The following is a 16,328-nucleotide window of genomic DNA, read 5'->3' as shown; positions in this document are numbered from 1 at the left end:
AATCATAATTATTATAGCCAGCCTGGTGGCACATGCCTGTAATTCCAGCTAGTTTGGAGGCTGAGGCAGGACTGCAAGTTCAAGGCCAAACTGGACAACGTAAGAAGATTCTATCTAAAAATAAAACAAAAAGAAAAGGGTTAAGGATATGGCCTGGCAGTAGAGTATGCAAGACCCAAGTTCATTCCTCAGTACAGCAAGAAAAGCAAAAAACACAAGAAAAAAAAATCTAAACCCCAAACTATAATTAATTATGAGTTTAATTTGACTGATCTCAAATTTATTTTTCCTGTCATTTAAAAAGATTGAATATATGAGCAGCTCTTCAATTTGGGCCACAATTCTTGCTGTGGTTGAACTTGATTTATTTTTGTGTTGACCAAGGCACATCTATCCTAAATAAACCTAGAGTCCTTGGTAGACCTGCCAGCACCATTGTTATAGTTTGTGTCTAGGTGTCCCCACAAAGCTTCATGTAGCTTTCGATGGGACATTTTTGGAGTTAAACTGTGAGCGAAATAAACCTTTTCACCTTTAACTTTGGGTATTGTGTATTTTGTCTCAGAAATGAGAGAAATGTAACTAAGACCACCATGCACCATAGGATCACACATGAAGCAAAGTCCTGGCCACACATGAAATCCTAGAAGGTGGTCTAGTAGCTGAACAACAAGGGAGCACATGTAGACCATGAGCAAAGGCTATAATTTAATTTAAAGACCCGGAATTGACCAAGTGCAGACAGCAGATCTAAATTAGTGCTCTTTCTGCATGGCATTTTGATTTACTCTTTAACTACTAAAAAGTCACTAAACTGTCATGTTGTCTATTTAATCATTATTGGGTTTAGCTAGTTTTTATCTTAAGTCCTCCTTGAAAAAGGAACCCTCAAGTATTAGCAAAATTAGCTATGCCAAATGATTTCTTTGAGCTAGCAATCTTGATTTTAAGCATTAAAAGATTAATTTAAGATTAAATGCAGAATTTTGAATAATATATTTCTAAAAATCATACCAGTCCTGGAAATTTCTTCTCCTGGTTTATCCTTATTTTATTAAAAGGATGCCTACCATTCTTTCTAAATCTCCATCTTTCTGATTGTGACTTAAATAGTACATTATACAATATTTCTAAAGGGTACACTGCTGTACTAGTTAAAGTTATAGAGGCGAGAAGTAAAGCATTTTATCTTTGTGATTGTCACATATGCTTTTAAAAAGGCTACTTTTTTCTGTCTTCATGAAAAAGAATGTAATAGCATGGCTCCCCCCCTCAATCTGAGGTTATTTTCTAGGTCATCAACCAACTTCTTAATAGTTAATAGTCTTCAAAACTTCACATTTGAATGGAAGAATTGCTGATTCTTATTTTATATCTGTAGTTTCACTATCTGGTTTCCTCCACATTGAACCATAACTTTCAAAACTTATTTTCCTCGAGTCTTGAAAGTATAAAGGGGGGTCATCATCTGGACCATTAGGATTGAATTCTTACTGTTTTAAAGTATACTTAACAGACTCTCACTTCTGAGATATCTGACATACAATAAGGGCTTATTAAATACCTTTGAATAAGTATTTGTCTTAGTTACTTTTCTTGTTGCTGGGACAACATAGCTGACACCTACAAATGAAAGGAGTAAAAGTTTAACTCACAGTTCGTAGAGGTTTTTAGTCTGCTGGCTCTAAGGCAGTGTAACAAGGCAAAGGAGTAACAGTCCATGGTGTGGTAGGCAGGAAGTTAGCAAACAGCCACAAGCAGAGAGAGGTGAGTTTGCCTCCTTTCTGTCCCTTTATAGTCTATCCAAGCTACAAGCCTACTGATTGGTGCCATCCATATCCAAAGTGGGACTTCTGTTATCCCCATCCTTAATCCCAGGATCTCACCCTTAATCCACATTCACACACCCGAACACGACCGCCTTTGAAACTCTCCATGTATGACCACATGAGACTTTGGGGGGACATCTACATGCAGTCATCAAAGTATAACTTCCAAGCAAGTTATATTTTAGCAACCTTGTGAATAGACTTACATGAACAGAATCATGGTTTAAAAAAAAAACTTTTTTATTTTAGAATAATTTTCAAACTTAGTACAGAGTTTCCATATAACCTTTACCCATTTTACCTTTCTGATACCTTAAAAGATCTGTCAAAATGTAGAAACTGACATAGGTATGTGACTTCTTTTAAAAAATTTTATTTTGAAAGTGATAAAATACAACAGAACAAGACAGAATAAAGCCAACTAAAATCGTACAGTGAAATTGGTACAGACCTTCACAGCAGTTTACTGGGGTAAAAGTAATAGGCACAGTATATTTCATTATCTTTATAATAGTTGTTCTTTCAATCACATATATCAAAATGAGATGAAATACAGAAAAATATAGAACTTATCAAAACAGAATATTGAATAGAGCAGTACCATTAATCAGAAAAGAGCAAAACAGTAATAAAAATATTTGCCTTCAAAGAAATGGTAGAAGGAAGTCCCCCTTATTTGCTATGGTCAACCTCCCAGGAGATGCTCAGATTTCTGGTTCCCACTTGCTAATGGGCGGGGAGGAGGAGGAGAAGAAGGATAGGGGAAGTGGGATATTTGACTCTAGGCCATGTAGCAGTAGGTTCACTATTGCTTAGCAGGGAGGCAGGATGGTCATTTGTTTTCACAGCATCCTCAGTTCCAACATGGCACGGATCTCAGGAGCTGCTGCTGGTTCTCCCCCTGGAAGGGCTGCAGTGGGCCACATTGCCTCCGCTTACCAGGGAGGGGAGGTGCTTGCTTAGCTTCCCAGAGTCCTAAGTTCCAACATGGCGTGGATCTCAGGAGACACTGCTAGTTCTCCCCCTGGAAGGGCTGCAGTCTGCCACCCTGGCTCCGCTTACCAGGGAGGGGAGGTGCTGGCTTGGATTCCCAGAGTCCTAAGCTCCAGCATGGCGTGGATCTCAGGAGACACTGATGGTTCTCCCCCTGGAAGGGCTGCAGTCTGCCACACCACCACTGCTTACCAGGGCAGGGAGGTGCTTGTGTGGTTTCTCAGTGTCCTAAGTTCCAACACAGCCAGGTATGTGACTTCTAATAAAAAGTATATGTATATATAAAATATGTAAATATATATTTTGTTTGTTTGTTTGTTTGATACAACAAATCAGAATTACACTTAGCTCTGTGTTTTCTCCAACATGTACTGTTGTTCAGGGTGGTTTGTTTTGTTTTGTTTTGTACCAGGGACCAAATTTGCCAGGCAGGTACTTTGCTCACTGAGCTAAATCCCCAGCTATTGTTTGGATTTTACCAGCTTTCCTACAAATATTCTTTTTCTCCTCCAGAGTTCCCGCCATAATATCCCATTACATTTAGTCATTGCTATGGTTTGGGTAAATGTTCCACAAAGGCCCATGTTTTCAAGTTTGGTCCCTAACCTGTGATACCATTGGGAGGTGGTGGTACCTTTAGCAGGTAGGGCCTAGTGGGAGGAAGTTAGGTCACTGGGGCATGTCCTTGAAGGGTATTTTGGGACACTGGATCCTTTCTTTTTCATTTTGCTCTGGCCATGAAGTGGGGAGTTTCCTCCACCACATGCTTCCTCTATGATGTTCAGCCTAGGCCAAGAGGTAATGAGATCTACCAACATTGGACTGAAACTTCCAAAACTTTAAGCCAAATAAACCTTTCCTATTTTTAAGTTTATTGACTCAGTTTTTGTTTTTTTTTTTTTTTACAGTAATGGGAAATTGACCAACACAGTTGTCATGCTTCCTTAGTTCCTCCCACTGTGAAATTTTTTAACTTTTATAATTTTTATGACCTTAACAGTAAGGTATCCTGTAGAATGTTTTTCATTTTTCCTTGGTTTGATATTTTCTCATAAATATCATATAATATGTTTCAGGGAAAAACAGCACAGAAGTAAAATGCCATTCTCCCTGCACAAAATGCAAAATAAAAAGTGGGTTATCAGTAACCTTGATATCTTGTGGAAGCTACTGTCTTCCAAGTTAATGCAATCAGTGTTAATTTAAAAAATTACTAAGGCAGTCTCCAGATACAGCAAAGTTATATGTTTACAAGATGAATTTAAAACATGGGTATATTGAATTGAAATTGTAATAACTACATAAAACTCATTAAAATAATGACTGTATATTTATTTCAATGAATTTCTTTCTTTTAAATAAATTATGTTTATTACTTATCTTAAAATATTGTACAGTGAGCTCATGGAAGTGTACATTAAAATACTTTTGTGTTTTCTTTGCCATATTAAGGTAAAAATTCTCTGAAAATGAAACAATAAAATATCCAATTACTTTACAATAATGTTGAAGAAATATGTCAGTTCAGAATTATAACTAGTCACCTTTAGTTCTGCTTGGTATATCTATTTATCTTCTACTTTCCAGTTATAATATATAAAAGCATATACACAGTATATGAAACATACACACTAAATGATATTTATGCATAACCATGGAATACTGAAAACTTGGTATCATATATTAATTTTCTGATGTAGCTTGCTTAAATTTGTCATCTTAGTAAACACAGATCCCAAACTTTTATTTGGTCTCAAGCACTTTATTTTTCTCCCATAATGAATAGCTTCACCTTTGAAGGCAAGCAAATAGTGCTCAAATGTCTATAGATGAACAGATAAGGAAAATATCTACACACATTTCAGAAAAATAAAAAGTAGCATGATGTTTTTTCAACTAATGGTGTTGTTATCCTTGTATGGAACTCTAGAGGCTGTCATAGAGGGCAGAAAACCCACTTCACTTCTGCCTTAGAGAAGACACTGAAAATGCTCCTGCAGCAATCTCAGTGACTCAGGCTACACAAGCGGCAGCTCGCCTTACGAATAAGTTTCTGGAAGGTGACAGTCACCACTCTGAGTACCTCTTATATAATTGCAGAGGTCAAAGGTACCTGGTGCTAATCTCATGATGTCTTAATAAATTTAAATACATATACATGTTTTTCTTCTCCTGAAATGTGTATACATTTTTTGTTTCTCTGTCTTTCTCTGTGTCTCTGTCTGTCCATTTGTCTGTTTCTCTCTGTTTGTCTGTCTCTGGGCATATATATATATATATAAAATTCTGTCACAGAAGTGGTATGATTCTACTTATGTGAGGTAGCTAACAGTTGAATTATAGAAAGTAGCCTGCTGGTTATCAGAAGCTGGTGGGAGGATTGGGGGGAGTTGTTTAATGAGTACAGAGTTTCAGTTTTATAAGATAAAAAATTCTGGAGATTTGTTGCACAATAATGTGAATATACTTACCACTATTTAGCTGTACACCAAAAATTAGTTAGCGTGGTAAATTCTGTTTTTTTAAAAACTGTAATAAAACAAGTTGTCAGTTAAAGATTTATTTACTTTGAAATGATTTGGGTTTGTGGAAAGTTGCAAAAATGGAACAAAGAGCCTCTTAGAGATTATTTTTTATGCCCTTCATCCAGATTTTCCAGTGGTTAACATCTTAAGAACTCTGTTTTATTATCCTTTGTGTGTACATGTGTGTGATATTTTTCTATACCATTTGAGAGTAAAGTGCAGAGATGATTCCACCTTATCTCTAAATACTTCAATACATATTTTCTAGCAGCAAAAGCAGTCTTTTCCACAGTATAATTTATTAAAATAGGAAATGTACAATGTAAAATGCTATTATCTAATCAAGAGACCTTATTTGAACTTTGTCAATTGTTCTAATGAAGTCCTTTATGCCAAAAATAATATAGAAGAAAAAAATTTGGTCTATATTTCATTCTAGGATTAAACATTGTCGAATATCTTTGGCCATATTTAGTCTGGGTTAGTTCCTTTGTCTTCTATGACCTTGGTATTTTATTAGTAAAACCCAGTCATTTTGTACAGTGTCATTTGTGTGTCTAATGTCTCTTCATATTAGACAGAAGGCATGGATTTTGAGCAGGAATATGATGTGTCCTCATGTGTTATATCAGACAGGGTGTCAATTTATCACACTACTGGGGATGTTAACTTTGATCAGTTGGTGGTGGCTATGTGCTTTCCCTGCTATAAACCTATTATTTTCCCCTTTGGAACTAATACATACTTCATGGGGAAATACTTTGAGATTATATAGATAGCCTATTCCTCACCAAACTCTTGCCCAATAATTCAGCACCCATTGCTAATTCTCGCCCAAGTCAATTATGACCATGGTGTTTGTCAAATCATGAGTTTCTCATTCCATCATTTCTTCTACATTTATTTGTTGGTATTGTACTATAGCAAAGAGCTTTTCCTTCTCATTCAATCATTCATTCATTCATATTTTGGGTTTTGTTTTTATTTCATTGCTTTTACTTACAGCAATATAGACTCATGAACTCCTATTTTATTCCATGAGTTATAGTGTATTACTATCCTTTATTTTGATGTTCAGACTGTACCAGATTCAGCCAGTGAGAACTCTTGGAGCTATTTCCTGTATTCTTTTGGCATGTCCTCAATCTTTAAATATTTCTTTACTTTCTGGTTCCAATGTTTTCAGCTCAACTTTTACTTTACCTTTCCAGATAGTCATTTCTCCAAGGAGCCTTTGTTCCTTTCAGTGAAAAATACTAACTAGGAGCACTCACTGTTACTAGAAGGCCATTGCTTCTAGGACCTTTCAGCAGACAGAGCCAGGATTTGCGTGTGTGTTGCAGGTAGGGTTCGCTGGCCATCAAATCTGAGATAGATAATGATAAGCAGAAAACTCATTTTGGGGTGTCTAAGGACAAAATCTTGTGGGGGGGGGGGCAACTCCCAAAGAAAGCCAGATTGGGCAAAAGGAAAACTGGACCCTGGTGTAGTCTCCACAAGAGCCGTGGCTGAACCTTCAGGAGCTGTGATGATGCCTGGTCCTTTAGAGTTATTCTGAGTTGGCGTGAGGAGTCAGGCCTTGATGTCGCATGTGATCAGTCAGTGGAAACAGGTGCCCCAAGAAGGGTTCCTAAACCTGGGCATGGTGGCTCTCTTCAGCTGATGAGATCTGAGAGCTGTTTTGCAACAGTGTTGTAGCATTTTTGGAATTAATTCTTTAGTCCTGGGGCTAGGGATTTAACTCAGTGGCATAAGCGCCTGCCTTGTAAGCAGGCAGTCGTGAGTTTGATCCCCGGTACCGATAAAAAGACAAAAAGACAAAACAACAACAACAACAACAAAAAAAAACACCAAAATTCTTCAGTCCTGAAAGGAGTCCGAGCAGCATAGACTAGTCATGACGTATCACATGCTTTTATCTGTCAGTGTCATTTGTCCAGCCAGCCAGGCAGCCACTCATCTGTCCATGTGTCTATCTATGCATCTGTTGAAAAGCCAGGAATCTATGGTGGTATTTCCTGTCCCAGTATAACAGTATGGGTTCATTCTGTGATTTCCTCTTTCCATATCTGTAACTCACATTTCTTTTCCCTTCTTCTTCTTCCTCTTTTTTGTTCTTTCTTTTTTGAGACAGTCTCACTATAGAGTTGAGATTGGCTTTCAACTCACTATGTAGCCCAGGCTATGTCTGAACTCATGACGATCCTCCTGCCTCTGCTTCCCAAGTGCTGAGATGACAGGCATGTGCCAGTACACACAGCCTGAAACTTCCATTTCTGATAGTGACAAACCTGCCATCCATTATCATTTGAAGCTAAATTCTAGAATTCCCTGAAAGTTGTTTCAGAAGGCCAGCCATTCCATTGCAAAAAATATGTATATATATTAGCTATAGCTCAACTTTTGTTTTACAGTTTTAGTGTGAGGATATCTAGTTAGAATATGTGCTGCATTTAAAAGTTTCTTGAGCTGGCACTCTCCAACTTTTCTCATGATGTAGTCTGTTATTCATCTGAAATGCAATGTAACATATTTGTTTCTGGATGCTTACTATCTTCAGTTTTTCCCAGTTGATTTTATTGCTATTATTTGGGAGTATATAAAACATTTGTGTGGATCAAATATTAAGCTGTATAAAAAGATACATACAGAAAAATGACACTGTTCACTCACCTCTTCCTCCCTGTTCCAGTAGGTCACCTGCATTTTTCATTCCGATGTATTTTTCCTACATTCCTCTTTGTAGAAACAATTTCACACATATACTATTTCCTTTCTTTCTTCAATAAGAAATAGCATCATCATTTCACATTCTGTTAAAAATACCAAGTGGTATTTTCTGGAAATCTTTATCAGGTCACAGAGATCTTCTCCATTCTTGTTTTATAGCTACATAATCGCCCATCATATGGACATCTCATAGTTTATTTAACTATTCTCTTATGTGGGCATTTAGGATATTTCTATATTTGCCATATGAACATGTCTGTATAGAATACATTTTTGCATAGGTGTTCTCAAAGTCTGGGAGCCTTCCTAATTTTTAAAATAATATCTTTTCTATTTTTTCTTTCCTTAGTTCTACTTATGTAAGATTATCACTCATTAATTACAGGCTGGATGAAACAGTTAAATGACACTGTCTGCCTCCAACTTCTATTCCTGATAGGCAATTGCTTTGGGAAAACTGGGCATTACAGGTAGTAGCCAACCAAAAGCTGATACAACACCACGATGTTGCTAACAGCAATGAATAATATTTCTTACTTGTTATGTTGTACTAGCATTTTGAAGAGTGTTTATGTATTTGCTATTAGATATATTTATTATTGCACTCTGAAGGTCATTGGACTTGTGTGAATTGTGAGCGTTGTGTCATGGAAGGTTAGGAAATCACCCTGAAACCAGACTCTGGATATGAACCTGCTCAAATGCGGAGCTCTGAGCAGTCATCATGGGACCTCTCTGTGCCTCACTTTCCTAACTGATGAAATGGAAAAACCAATCATACCTCTTCACTAGACTTTAAAGTATCAAATTTAACACATACAAAGCTGAATCCTCCAAATCTGCTCCTACCTCAGTTTCTCCAGCTCAGTAAATGACTTCACCAACTCCTCGGGCTAAAAACCTTGGAATCATTATTAATTCCTCTCTTTGTCATGCACCCCACATCGAATCCATCCACAAATCCCAGCCCACTACAATCATCTCTTCCCTGTCCTTCCTTGTTTTGTTTTCGTAGCTCTACAATGTATTTTCCATAAAGAACCAGTGATGTTTGAAAAAGCAAATCTTTTAATGTCACACTACTGTGATAAATCTCTAGTGACTTCCCATCTCAGAATAAAAGTCACGGCACTGGCCTACTGACCTGGCCTTCTGTATTCTCAGACCTCACCTCCTGCCCCATTTCCTGTTGCTCACTGCCTTGTAGCCACAGGGCAGACCTCTTTGCTCTTCCTGAGTTGAACATGAGACCACCTCAGGACCTTTGCTCCAGCTGTTTACCCTACTTAGAAAATTGGGTCACTCGGTGGCTCTTTCCTCATCTCCTTCTGAACCTGCTATGACTCCCCTATATCAAATGCCAAGCCCCTAACCCTGGAGAAATGGTGTACACCTGCAATCCCAGCAGTTAAGAAGTCAAGGCAGGAGAGTTGTGAATTCAAGGCCAATCTGAACCTCCTAGCAAGACCCTGGCTCAAAATATGGCAAACCCCAGACCCAACAACTCCTGACGCCCTTTCTGCTTTGTATTTCCCCATAGTGCTCCTTACCACCAACACATTACTGCAGTTACTTGTTGGTTTTGTAATAACTACCTCGTTGCTCTCCTCTCTCCCCATGGAACATAAGGTCCATGTGGCAGGGACTTTTATTTTGCCCGATGCTGTATCCTCAGCTCCTTGACACAGAAGAGACGATGAATGTACATGTCTGGAGCTCCGAGACCACCCCTAGGCTTAGGGGTTCACCAGGAGGACTCACAGGATTTAGAATATCATCCTACAGACAGCAAAGATTTAATACAGAAAAAGACTACCAAGCGCAGTGAGCCAAGGAGAAAGACGTAAGGAGCACAATCCAGCGACACCCAGCACAGCTTCCAAGGATCCTTTCCCACTGGAATCACATGGACTCCCTTCATTCTTCCAGCAGTGAGTTGGGACCACAGTTCTGAAGTGTTGCCCACCAGAGAGGATGACGAATACTTAGGGGTCCTAACTTTTTCTCAAAGGCTGTTTGCATAGGCACCTCTGCCTGGCATGTCCCCAAAGTCCAGACCCCAGGAAGGAGGGGAGATGTTCACCATAATGTCTGCATGAATGGCTGAGGCACAGGAAGGCTTTCTTATCACCTTTGCGAATGGTGGGAACCCTGCTCAAATCCAAATTCCCAGACTACAGTAGCTCACACGGCCAAACTTGCAAGCAGGCCTGTCTAAAGATAGCCGTCTCCAGCCTGTCATGCTAACTGTTTTTTGCATGATGTGTTAAAAGGATCTGTCAGTTTTCAGTCGACAAAAATGAATCATTTTAGAGCTCAAGAGCATGATAAGATCAATTAAAGAAAACATTTCCTTTTCTGCACACTGGAATCATGATTTTCAATTCTGACCTTACTTACATCATAAATAGTTTGCATGTTTTTAAAGGAGCCCAGGCTGAGATGGGCAGAACCTCACACAGTGCAGAGCAATGTCTAGGCAGAGCAAGTATTTCGGAGAGATAATAGGTCTTGTGATCACCTTTAGTGCAGTATCGACATTTCTTTTAAAACTTTTCTAAGTGGAGAAACAGTTCACGTAACTTACCTTTTATGAGCACGTGCCTGCAGTAACACAGTGCACAGCCCGGGGAGTGGGTGCTTGCTTTTTCCCTCCTCTCCCACCTTCCCCAGATCCCTTGCCTTTTCCCATCTTCAGTCTTGTTGTTATCATTCACCTTAATTCACGTTTATGGAGTGTAATGTTTATGTTCATTGAGGTTATCAGGCTCCTGTACATGGCCTACCTTTATTCTACCTAAATCCCCGTACCCACCACCCTAGTCTCCTGCTGGATCCCTTCCCATTTGCCAGAGATCTCACCCCTTGTCTCCTTCTGTTCATCCTTTGTTGTGCTTTGTTTGTATTTTGCCTCACTCAAATTATTTATATATATATATATAAATATGAATATACACACACATATATATACATATACATATATATATATATATATATATATATAGTATTTAAGCTCGTGTATCTGATTTATTTCTCTCAACATTATATTTTCCAGGTGTGCCCATGTCCTACAAATGTCTCAAACTTGTCCTTCTTTATAGGTGAGTAATATTCTATTAAATATAGATATCACATTTTCCTTACTCAGTCATCTGTCAGAGGGTTTAGAGGCTTCTTCCAGAATTTAGCTATTACGAGTTGCGCTGCTATAATGACCATTAGTCTGCATGTATAGTCATAGCATGCTTTAGTTCTTAGGGGGAGATGCCTAAAAAGGAGATAACTATATCGTATGAAATTTCTCATTTTAGTTCTTTGAGGAAACTCCATACTGATTTTCAGTTTACTTTACTAATTTACTTTTCTACCAACAATGTAGGAGGGTTCTTTTTCCACTGTAAGTTTGACTTTTTAAGTACTCAGGTCTCAAGAAGGTACCTGGCACCTACAAGGAGCTACGTGAGCATCTGTAGTGGCTAAATGATAATACCATGGATGTTAAAAATAATTTTATTTCATAAGCATGTAAGATTCCACTTATATTGAAATAAACATGGCTAGTGGCAGATGCCAAATGAGACTTGAAGACTGGTATTACAGCTATTGCGATAAAATGGGTTAAAATATTTTTATTGCACCATATTTAGGCACGCTGGAATTGTAAATAAATAGTTGGCATTACTGTTCTTGTTTGCTTAAGCTAAAACGAGAGGGGCTAACCCTGCCCCCAACACCTGAAAGCTGTATGGCTTTGTCTGGGGTTGGGGGAAGGGAATCCCCAGTTCTCCAAATCTAGACTGGATCAGAGCAGCCTTTTTCAATGTGACACTGTCACAGCAATATTGAGACTGTGGGGAGAATGCTCAGGACAGACTTCCAGGAAAGCTAAGCCAAATTATTTTTAAAATTATAAGGCCAGTAAAAGTGAGGCTGCTTTACTGGAGTCTGAAACAAGGCAGATATTTAAGTGTTTAAAGTCTTGCTTTGAATATCTCATTTGTAGAATTTCTCACTAAAGATTTTTTTTTTGCAAGCATTATACATTTTGTCTGTGCTTTAGAGCACTGTGAGTAGAAAGTGATCATTTGCTTTCATTCAGATGGAAATTATCGTGGCTTTTATGTGTACATATACATTTGCATAGTGCATGCATGCACGTGTGTATATGTGCACCTCTGATGATTACTAGTTTAAAAAATTTACTACAACTTATTTGCACAATCCAGAAAGTATTACAAGAGAGAGCAAAAAAGACCGCTTGGGAAGGGACATGCTGACTCTCGTGCAGGTGAACTCATCTCAGTCCACAGGTGCTGCCCTGTGGCTGACTCCATACTTTATGACATTTTAATGTTCCGAGGGTAAAGGGAAGAAGTAGTGAGTCTTGTGAAAAGTGCCTGTCAGCTGGGCATAGCTGTGCACACCTGCAATCCCAGTTACTTAGAAGGAGGAGGCAGGAGATTTGCAAATTCCAGCCCAGCCTGGGCAACTCGGTGAGAGCCTGACTCAAATAAAATATAAAAAAGGACTGGAGCTATAACTCAGCAGTAAGGTACCCAACAGGTGAACAGAGGAGAGAGAGAGGGAGAGAGAAAGGAGGACAGAGAAGAGGGAGAGGGAGGTAGAGGGAAAGAGAGGGGTGGGGAGAGAGAAATGCCAGGCATGTGATGAAATACTCAGGAATTGTGCTTTTCTGCATGGAATGCCTAATCATCTAAAATATTATTGTAGAAATTATTCTGTACAAGTATTGACTGACCAGTAAAGATATCTTTGGAAAATTTATTTCTAGATTTAGGATTTGTAAGTGAGCTGCTAAACAATTTTCTACCCTAGTACAATTATATTACATTCAGCTTCAGAGCTGAGTTGAGTCTTAACAGATCCAGAAGGTGAGCCCAGGGGTTTAAAACAGCTCACCTGAGATCCCACAAGAAGTTTGGGTCCAGAAGAACCTATGGCTCCCAGGATACCCTAATACTATACTTCCTTCAGTCTCTGTGAAAAACAAGACAGGTATTAAGAATCTACACATACTACAGTATAAAAGGCTGTGAATTAATTAGACAGTGACCTTCTGTCTCTTAAATTGAAGTGGGTCAGCCTTGACTCTCTGATGCCACTTTTAGGTTGAACAAAAGAATCAACAGCTAGGGAAAGTATGCCTTCATTTGATCTTGCCTTGGAACCAGGAACACTTGAAAAATTTTGGATTTAAGCCCATATTGTGGCATGAGACTCCTATGAATTTGGGTATCTGTATTTTCTTTTTCCCAGCCAATACCACCTTGTAACAGGATGTCCTTGTTTTGGCCTGCAGTCTACCTGGAGCTAGCTGATGGTCAGTTAGGCCTAAAGTACAATGACCTGTCTCATTTGAATTTAGGGCAATTTTTTGAACAGAGTTGTGAATGCTCCATTAAAGCCCAGGAGTGTTTTTTGGTGTGTAGCAATGCATTTTGAAAAGTCTGGTGGTGGTGGTGGTGTGTGTGTGTATTCTCAAAGACAGAAGAGTCTAGAAATAGAAATGATAACCATCTCTCCACAGTGGTGGGCACTCAGGCAAAGCGGCTGCTGAGAGGCACTCACCCAGATCTGGTGAAGAAGGCTGCTTGCTGCCCAGATGTGCTCTAGGCTTTAAGAAGAGTCCTCCACCCTCTTGAGTGCTCAGTACCTGTCATACTGGTGAGACCCAGAATCTCTACTCTGCTCTGTGCCAGCAGTTTAAGGGGAGGCGGCACCCAGCTCTGCTCATACACTATGAGGATGAATATACCTTAGCTACTTAGGAGGAGCTGAACCTCCTCCTGGCATTACCTACAAAATGAAAGGATTAGTCTTTAATTAATAGTACAGTCTGAATGGTTAAAAAATAAGCCTTTGGTTTCATGTTGGGATCACTTCTCCACAACTGCTCTGCTCACTCCATCAAATGAGGCTGGCCCTTGCCCAACAAGTGACTTCCCTGGTACGATACTTTATTAACCTTGTGTTTATCTGATGGGAGCTGTACAACCAAAACTAGCATGAATTTCTCCCTTGATTCTTTATACAGAGGTCTAATCAATTTTCAGACCACTGTGAGAATGTCCTCTTATTGGATTTACCAGGCCCAAAGGATTCAACACAATTCTATCATTTTTGCTGTCACTCGTAACCAATGATTCCTAATTTACTTAAGGAAATTAACATCTACAGATACTGGCATAGACACTAGTAGGAATTAAGGGGAAAATTGCTTGTCAGCTCTTATTGCGTCAATCACAGTTCTCAATTTCCCAACAATAAAATTGGCCCTTGCTAAAGAACCGTGACCCTAGTTGGCATGGTAATTTCACAAAATCTTTAGCTGGGACAATTCCAGCATCCAGGGGTTGAAATAGAATCACAATAGAATCAGACTCTGGTCCGTGCTCAGAAAAGCCAGGGCCAAAAGCAAAGGGAAGCATGGACATTGAATAGATGCCCTCCCCTGAGTGCCCAGGGGTTTATCATGAGCTCCCTCTGCAGTATGGCAGAGCATCTGTAGGGTGGAGGTTCAAGGGATAGCTGGCCACCATGTTTGTTATTTCCGACCTAAAATACAGAATACTGGAAATGACTACCCTATATGTTTCTGTGAGCTGGAGACTTGTACCATAAGTAGGACTATTTGGCATTTTATAGCTGCCGAAAAGGTATATTTTGGTGAATAAAATAAATACAATAAAATATGTGCCATGGTTTGGATGTGGTCTACATTTGATTGCCAATGTAACAATGTCAGGAGGGAGAACTTTTAAGAGGGATTGATGTTCTTCTTCAGGACACTGGAGTAGTTCTCAAGAGGATGGGTTTGTTCTCAAGACAGTCAGTTATTAGAAAGTGTCCACTCTCTCCTGCACACACCTGCTTTCCGCTGTCCACTTACTCCTGCCATTTGATGCCATCCCAGGTATAATCGTGCAGTGTGAGGCCCCTGCCAGATGAAGCTGCCAAGTCTTGAACTTCCTTGCCTCCAAAACTGTGCACCAAGATAAGCCTCTTTTCTTTTTAAATTACTCAGTATCAGGTATTTTGTTATAACAACAGAAAATAGACTAGGACACATATGTAACATGTTATTTGAAGTCAATGATGAATTAAGATATCTGAAGTTCACCTAGAAATGCTTCTCCTTCATTAGGCACCATGTACCTTTCTGTCTCTCTTTCTATCCATCCATCTATCTATCTATAGTCATATATAATAAGGGAGATACATTTTGAAAAGTGAGTTATTAGGCAGTTTTTTGTGCTATCTGTGTTAGTAGGCTTTCCTGTCACTGAGACACAAAATCCAATATCTATAAGCTAAAGGGAAAGGACAGGTTTAATTTGACTCAGAGTCTCAGAGGATCCAGTCCATGGTTAACTGGCTCCATGGCAATAACATAATGGTAGAAGGGCAGGGTAGGGCAGAGATGCTCAGTGAATGGCAGCCAGGAGGGAGCGCAAAGGAACAGTACCCAGGAAGCCATGAGGGGCTAGACACAGTCCCCAAGGTAATGCCTCCACGACCTACCCACGTACACCTAGAAGTGTGATCCACTAATCTCATGCTTAGCCCCCAGCCCAATAATATTGACACGATCAAGGCTGTCACACTAATGTCACAGAGTATATTTACACAAATTAAGGCGACTACAAGTCACTCTGTGATACAATCTTGTGGGACCACTGACACACTCGGTCCGCTGTTAACCAAATCTTTGTTATGTAGTATACGATATAACAAAACTACATGTTCCAGAAAACACTCAGTGCTTAAGTTTTCAGTACTCATCTAAAGATCTGTATGTGTTTTCCATGTGCTAAATTTTAATCAGTTCCACCTTAGGATAAAGTCATAAATTTCAGTAATCTACTGACCAAACAAACCCCTCGGTTCAGAAAATACTTTCTGTCTTCTAAATTATATCAGTAATGTTTAAAGGGAGAAGTTTTGTACATTTAGGTGGTTTCTTTTTTCATTCTGAGGAATGAACTCAGGGTCTTTGCACTGAGGTAAATTCCCAGCCCTTTTTAATTTTTCAAGATAGGGTTTTGCTGAATTTCCCAGGCTAAAGTTGAACTTGTGATCCTCCTGCTTCAGTCTCTTGGCATGTGGGATTACAGACATGCACCACCATGCTCAGCTATTATTTAGTCTTTTATTTTTTTAGTAAACCTCTTTTCCTTTCATTTTTTTTTTTTGTACCGGGAATCAAACTCAGGACCTTGTGCTTGCCAGG

This window comes from Cavia porcellus, unplaced genomic scaffold (assembly GCF_034190915.1).
Source record: "Cavia porcellus strain 051 isolate PalLab524CR breed Dunkin Hartley unplaced genomic scaffold, mCavPor4.1 scaffold_13, whole genome shotgun sequence".
Taxonomy (NCBI): Eukaryota; Metazoa; Chordata; class Mammalia; order Rodentia; family Caviidae; genus Cavia; species Cavia porcellus.
This window is presented reverse-complemented; position numbering follows the sequence as displayed.